The 7,607-nt window shown below is 46.5% G+C and overlaps 1 long non-coding RNA gene across 2 annotated transcripts; it reads left to right on the forward strand.

Moving 5' to 3' along the window:
• Positions 1 to 1,060: 1,060 nt before the first annotated feature.
• LOC105724371 (uncharacterized) lies at positions 1,061 to 5,963 on the forward strand. 2 transcript variants are annotated; one of them, XR_001109013.2, is made up of 3 exons: positions 1,061 to 1,413; positions 3,232 to 3,379; positions 3,494 to 5,963. It is a non-coding gene; the product is annotated as an uncharacterized LOC105724371 (long non-coding RNA). The 2 variants fall into 2 exon arrangements; XR_001109014.2 differs by lacking the exon at positions 1,061 to 1,413 and adding an exon at positions 2,831 to 3,096.
• The last annotated feature ends 1,644 nt before the right edge of the window (positions 5,964 to 7,607 follow it).

Raw genomic sequence — 7,607 nt, forward strand, 5'->3', positions numbered from 1 at the left:
AGCCCAGATTTCTATAAGTATAAAATCATTGCAAAATTAAAATTATCTTTAGCACTAAAACATATGAAATAGTAGCAAAGAAACTGGTTAAAAGGTAGACATCTAAATTTTGACTATGAAGCAATACTAATGTCTAATTTTAGGGATTAAAAAAGATGAGTGAAGGCACCAATAGTATGTATAAGCTAGATGGGTTATATAAGAATTAAAGCACTGGAAGCTCCTCGATCAAGAATGAAGATACTGATTAAATTTAGATTTTGGTAATTTAAGAACACATATGAAGAAAAAATCGTTCTATTATAAAGACACATGCACACGTATGTTCATAGCAGCACTGTTTACAATAGCAAAGACCTGAAACCAACCCAAATGACCATCTACAATAGACTGGACAAGGAAAATGTGGCACATATACACCATGGAATACTATGCAGTCATAAAAAACGATGAGTTCGTGTCCTTTGTAGGGACATGGATGAATCTGGAAACCATCATTCTCAGCAAACTGACACAAGAACAGAAAATCAAACACCAACAGTTCTCACTCATAGGTGGGTGTTGAACAATGAGAACACAGGGGCACAGGGAGGGGAGCATCACATACTGGGGTCTGTTGGAAGGGGCCAAGGGAGGGACAGCAGTGGGGAGGTGGGGAGGTCGGGGAGGGATAACATGGGGAGAAATGCCAGATGTAGGTGACGGGGGGAAGGAGGCAGCAAACCACATTGCCATGTGTGTACCTATGCAACAATCCTGCATGATCTGCACACGTACCCCAGAACCCAAAGTATAAAAAAAAAGAATCCCACAAAATTGTGTGTGCATTAAGATTATAATGTGCTTACATGGTTATAATCATAACCATATAATCATTTCTATATGATTATAATCATAACCACATAGAAATATATGATATATGATATATACATGATTATAATCATAACCATATAGAAATAGATGTAGAGTTGATTAAAATTTAAAAGAACATGCAAAATTGAGAATAGTTGTATTTAAGTGGAAAACATGGAATGTATTTTTTTCTTTTAAAACAGTTCATTTTGCTGGATATTGATTTTGCAATAAAATGTGATATTTAAAAGAAAATAAGAAGCAATCTATGGTTACCACAGAAAGAATAAACGAACAGTGGAAAGGAGAAAACAAAAGTGAGTTCGAATGAAGGCAAGAAAGGGGAAGGAAGGAGAAAGCGGAACCGTAGAAAACCCAAAATAAGACGGCCACAAGAAGCCCAGGCGGATGGAAACGAAAGCAAGCGGGAGCCGTAAAATCAACATGAGAGAAAGCGGAACTGAAGGTTACAGCACTCACCAGAAGAAATGGACATTATGTAACGATAAAAGCCGCCATTTATGAAGAAAATAGATCTGTGTCCACAAAACAGTGCTGCAGGTAAACATAAACAAAAGCTATTACAAATGACAGGAGACTTCGATTAAAATATAGATGCATGGCCGGGGCAGTGGCTCGCGCCTGTAATCCCAACACTCTGAGAGGCCAAGGTGGGTGGATCACCTGAGGTCGGGAGTTCAAGACCAGAATGACCAACATGGTAAAACCCTGTCTCTACTAAAAATACAAAAATTAGCCGGATGTGGTGGTGGGCGCCCGTAGTCCCAGCTACTCTGGAGGCTGAGGCATGAGAATCACTTGAACCCGGGAGGTCAAGTTGCAGTGAACTAAGATTGCACCACTGCACTCCAGCCTGGGCGACAGAGCGAGACCCTATCTTCCCACACATATATATGTATGTATGTATGTGTGTACACATATACACGTTAATCAACGTGTGTAAATACATATATACAAGTATAATGGGAAATGTCAATATATGCAATAAGATACACTAAAATCTTCATACTTAATGGAAATATATCTAGAATTTCATATTACCTGAATAGAGAAATTCATTTTCTCTAGTCCATGGACATGTTCCTGTTCTCAGCCATAAAGAAATGCTTGAGAATATTTTTTTTTTTACTTTTATTTTTATTTTTTTGAGACAGAGTCTCACTCTGTCACCCAGGCTGGAGTGCAGTGGCATGATCTCGGCTCACTGCAGCCTCCACTCCCAGGTTCAAGCGATTCTCCTGCCTCAGCTCCCAAGTAGCTGGGATTACAGGTGCGCACCATCACCCCAAGCTAATTTTTGTATTTTTAGTAGAGATGCGGTTTCGCCGTGTTGGCCAGGCTGGTCTCAAACTCCCGATCTCAAGTGATTCACCCCCACTCAGCCTCCCAAAGTGCTGGGATTGCAGGCCTGGGCCACCGCACCCACCGACGATGTCTTTGAAACAGAGGCTTTACCAGCACACCCTCTAAACATAATTCAGAACAATCAGGAATAATTACTACAGAGATGACCCCAAAAAGGTTTACAACTCAAAATTAGGAGACATGTTCCTAGCTTACACTTAGCTCAAAGAGGAAGTTTTAAAAAATGGTAATGGCATACTATCCTGAAAATATTAAAAAAAAAAAAAAAAAAGGACATTTCCTCCCAAAATCCATGTGAATCCTCAAAAACCGAGACTCACAGGAAACTTTAGCACTTTAAGACGCTTTCGTTATTAAAGTAGGAAGATGAAGAATAAAAGAACGAATATCTTGTACTCATCCTAACGAACTAGGAAAGGAAAAGGAAATTATTCAAAAGAAAGCAGGAAGAGCAACTGAACCAAGACGGAAGGGAGGAGCTGGTCTGGCCACTGACGCGCTCTGTGATCAGAGGCGTTTCCTGAAGGTACTGCTCAAGCTGGAGAGTGTTCTAGAGAGAGGGTGTGGTGGGTACTGGAAACTAGAGCCTGCTGTCATGGCCAGGCCAGCCACACACCTGTGATGGGGGATGGGAGGAGCGCCAGTGGGCAGTGCGGGGACTTGGGGGGCCATTGGGAAAGGGAGGCTCCTGGAGAATCAGATTCCGCGGGGCTCTGGCAGGACCCCTCAGAGGACGCTCAGAGCCACAGGTGTGGTTCAACAGTCACCGATTGGCACATAGACAGCTGCAGGTGTGAAACGGGCCACTCTCTGAAGCCCAGGAGCGGAGGCCAGTCGGCTCATCTGAGCAACAGCAGGGTGTGTGCACACCTACCCGTGGTCTCCAAGAACGCAGCATCCTGGCCAAAGGGAACTGGAGACGCAGCCACCATTTATGAAAAGGTATGGTTCTCCGGATGCATTTCTCAGACATCCACGTGGTGTTTTCCGTAGGTCCAGTAATGGTCAGTGTGAGCAGAAGGAAGATGCAGGACCCCGACCCCAGCATCAGCACCCCACAACGAGCTGGCAGAAAGGACGAGGAACAGAGGAACGAGGAGGCTTCTCCCTGACCCCGAGACCTGGAGGCCACAGGCCTACTGTGAGTGGGCTTGCCCCTCCTGCGTGGGGGGCTGCACCGGGTGAACACGGGGTGAACGTGTTGGGTTGGTCTCAGAAGGAAGTCCCATCCATTATCCCCTGGTAACATCCACAGGGTCCTTCCCCGTCAGCACACAGCCCCCCACTCCGTGGTCCTGTTCTTGAACTGATGGCCTAACCCCAGCAAAGCCCCTCAGCCCTGAGACCCTCCTCTGGCTGAGAGCTACGGTATCCATGGCAACCATGGCAGACCCAGATGAGGATGCGAACATCCTGGGAAACAAAGCCACATCTGAGTGAAACTAGCCTAGGTGCGGCTACAGCGCTTGTGGAGTGCCCCCACGTGGTCAATTGGGACAGAGCGCACGAGTGTCCCGCAGGGGATGTGAAAACTGGCCCAAGCCGGAGTGTCCAGAGGACCATTCCTAAGGAAATGAGTTTGTCACATTGCAAAGCCCTCTCCCGCACTATCCTGGCTTCTGGCAGCGACCCTCTTCATCCCCTCTTCATCCCGAGTCTGTGTGGGACCCTCTTTATCCTGTATCTGTGCCCGGACTCACTATTCTGTTGGGTCCAGGGACCTCGAGGATGAGTAAGACTTAGCAGCCTCTTCCCTCTAGGAGTGTGGAGGGCATCTGAGTGAGTGTGTGTAGCTGTGGAGTTACACCATTCAACTAGTGATTTTAATATAGTATTTTATGGTAAAACAAAAGCAGGTATCTGTAGCGTAGGATGAATACTGTACAGGAATTTTTAAGGTCAAACAGACTTTCCCGAACTTTTCCATCCAGGCAGGTCACTTCTGCCTCTTTCACCCCCAGGGACTTGCATTTCCCTCTTCTGTGTTGGGGATGCTTCCGTGCAAGCGTTTGAGAAGCGTGGCCTGGCTGTAGAATCAGAAAGATTCTGGCTTTGATATATGAATTTGGAGGCGCACAAACATCCTCATTTAATCTCTCTAAACCTATTTCCCATCAATAAAGCAGTGACTTCAGTCTATATACCCACCAGGCAAAGGAACCCGAAATGCGTTCCTAAGCCTCTTAGGCCTCTCAGATTACAGCCGATGCTCATCATTCACAATAGTTATGTTTTGTAAGGTTCCCTCACAGACTGAATTAATGGATACTGAATCATTGCTCTTAGGGAAACTCAGGACCAGGGTCCTCTGAGCCTGGTCACTTTTGTTTTGTTTTTTTGAGAGAGTCTTGCTCTGTAGCCCAGGCTGGAGTGCAGTGGCATGATCTTGGCTCACTGCAACCTCCGCCCCCCAGGTTCAAGTGAGTCTCCTGCCTCAGCCTCCCAAGTAGCTGGGATTACGGGTGCCCACCAACACGCCTGGCTAATTTTTGTATTTTTAGTAGAGACGGGGTTTCGCCATGTTGACCAGGTTGGTCTTGAACTCCTGACCTCATGATCACCCGCCTCAGCCTCCCAAAGTGCTGGGATTACAGGCGTGAGCCACCGCTCCCGGGCTCTGGTCACATTTTATTAGTATATGAATAAACAATTTTCTTTTATGTGTGTTTCTGTTTAAATATACCTCATTTTGTCTATCAGTGATTAATTATCTCATGCCTGCACAAAGTGCATCTAACACACGTGTTTTCTCCATGAGGCAGGTCACCACCTTCTTGCATTTAGGAACATCAGTCAGCGCTTTAGCGCTATGCTGGAGTGAGGGCCTTTTAAACAACAAAATCACCAAGAAGAAACACAAAAATGCAAAACCGTAGCACCAAATAGACTTTAAAAAAGACATTTGTTTATGATATAAGAGCTGAGGCTGGGTGCAGTGGTTCACGCCTGTAATCCCAGCACTTTGGGAGGCCGAGGCAGGCGGATCACCTGAGGTCGGAAGTTCGAGACCAGCCTGACAAACATGGAGAAACCCCATCTCTACTAAAAATACAAAATTAGCTGGGCATGGTGGCACGTGCCTGTAATCGCAGCTACTCAGGAGGCCGAGGCAGAATTGCTTGAAGCAGGGAGGCAGAAGTTTCAGTGAGCCGAGATCGTACCACTGCACTCCAGCCTGGGTAACAAGAGCAAAACTCCATCTCAAAAAAAAAGAGCCGAAGCAAGCAGGCACTTCCTTGTTCACTCAACTGGGAACATGCATTCAAAGCCTTCTTTTTTTTTTTTTTTTGACACTGGGCCTGTCCATAAGTGACCTCAAAAATAATCAGTCTCCACAATTGTGTGAACCAATTCCCAGAATAAATCTCCTCTTATCTCTGTACATAACTACGAGTTCTGTTTCTCTGGAGAACTCTGACTAATATGCCTCTGATACTCTATTTCTTTCAATCCTGAGCAGGAGCTGTTGGCTACACTGAGGTTCTCCCAGGCGTATGCATGTGCCACTCTCAGTGTAACCCATCACTCATGGGGCTCCACGTGGCCCAGTCCCTGCTTAGTGTAGAACTGAAGGAAATCGCAGCCGTTCTCTGGAAGCCACAACAATTCACAGACAGCTTTGCCTAGAAGGCTACCCGTAAATCCAGCGTAGGCTTCTCTTCTCCATCTCAAAGTTTCCCAAGCACAGAAGTTGCTGAAATCTTTCCACCTCTCCCTCAATAATATCCCCCACCCACCAGGAGGAACCCCAAACATTCCTGCAGCCAAAAATGACTCTTGGCCAGATGCAGTGGCTCACGCCTTTAATCTCAAAACTTTGGGAGGCCAAGGTGGGCAGATCACCTGAGTTTGGGAGTTTGAGACCAGAGCCTGGCCAACATGGTGAAACCCCATCTCTACTAAAAATACAAAAAATTAGCTGGGCCTGGTGGAGGGTACCTATTATCCCAGAAACTCAGGAGCCTGAGGCATGAGAATCGCTTGAACCCAGGAGGTGGAGGTTGCAACGAGCCAAGATCTCTTTCTGGATGGTGGGACTATGAGTGTTTTCCTCTTCCCCTGATTACTTCTCTATACTTTCCATGTTTCCACCAGGGAGTGCCTTATTACAAAAATTATCAGAACTAAAAGACAAAAAAAAAAATCAAAAGGGAAATAATAGGCTTGAATGGGCATGTAAGGTCCCGTTATTGCCAATGAGGGATCAGGCTGGGAGTTCAGCTGGTGGGCGGCCATTCTTTGGTGCAACAAGTATTTACTGGATGCCTTAACGAGGTGCAGGAGAGCTTGGGGTGAGAGTGGACGAGACCCTGGCTCGTGGAGCTTCCCCACCGGGGTGCAGGCGGCCACCAGCCACACTCCCAGACAGATGGAGGCACCGCCCCACTGGGACACCTCAACGAGGCAGTGAATGTGGAATATGGGACCCAGCCTGGGGTAGGGCTTGGATGGGAGGAAAGGGTAGGGAAGATGAAACACACAGATCCCAATCAAACACAGCAAAATGTTTGCAGTTGTCAAATCTGGGCTGTGAATTCTCTGCACGCTTCTGTATGTTCAGATTCTTTCCCTTAGACTAAAAAGTGGGTGTGAAGATGGAATGGAGGCAGCAGGAGCAGACGGCTGTGCTGAGGAGTCTGGCGCTGAAAGGGAACTGAGAAATGGGTTGTGGCTGGAAAGGGTGGCCCAGGGAAAGATCGGAGTGTTTTCGGTTTGGTTTGGTTTTTGATATTCTGTTTTTGAGGTAGCAGATGGGGAGAGACTGGTCAGAGGCGTTCCAACCAGAGCGACTCCATCTTGAACAGGGGCTGGGTAAAATGAGACTGAGACCTGCTGGGCAGCATTCCCATGAGGTCTGGTATTCTAAGTCACAGGGTGAGATGGGAGGTCGGCACAAGAAACAGATCCCGAAGACCCTGCTGATAAAACGGTTCGAGGTAAAGAATCCAGCCAAATCCCACCATAACCAAGATGGCAACAGTGACCTCTGGTTGTCCTCACTGCTCGTTAAATGCTAATTATAATACATTAGCATGCTAAGAGACACTCCACCGGCACCATGACAATCTACAAATGCCACGGCAATGTCCAGAAGTTACTCTGTATGGTCTAAAGGGGCGAAGAACCCTCGGTTCCAGGAATTGCCCTCCCCTTTCCTGGAAAAGTCATGAACAGTCCACCCCTTGTTTAGCATATAATCAAGAAATAACTATAAGTGTAATCAGTGCACAGCCCATGCTGCTGTTCTGCTGATGGACTTTCTAATAAGCTTGCTTTCACTTTAGAGACTTGCCTCAGATTTCTTCTCATGTGAGGTCCAAGAACCCTCTCTTGGAGGGTCTGGAGTGGGCTGCCTTTCTGGTAACAGT

Source organism: Aotus nancymaae, unplaced genomic scaffold, assembly GCF_030222135.1.
Source record: "Aotus nancymaae isolate 86718 unplaced genomic scaffold, 86718_ANA_hifiasm-v0.15.2.pri h1tg000059l, whole genome shotgun sequence".
In the NCBI taxonomy this organism is placed as follows: Eukaryota; Metazoa; Chordata; class Mammalia; order Primates; family Aotidae; genus Aotus; species Aotus nancymaae.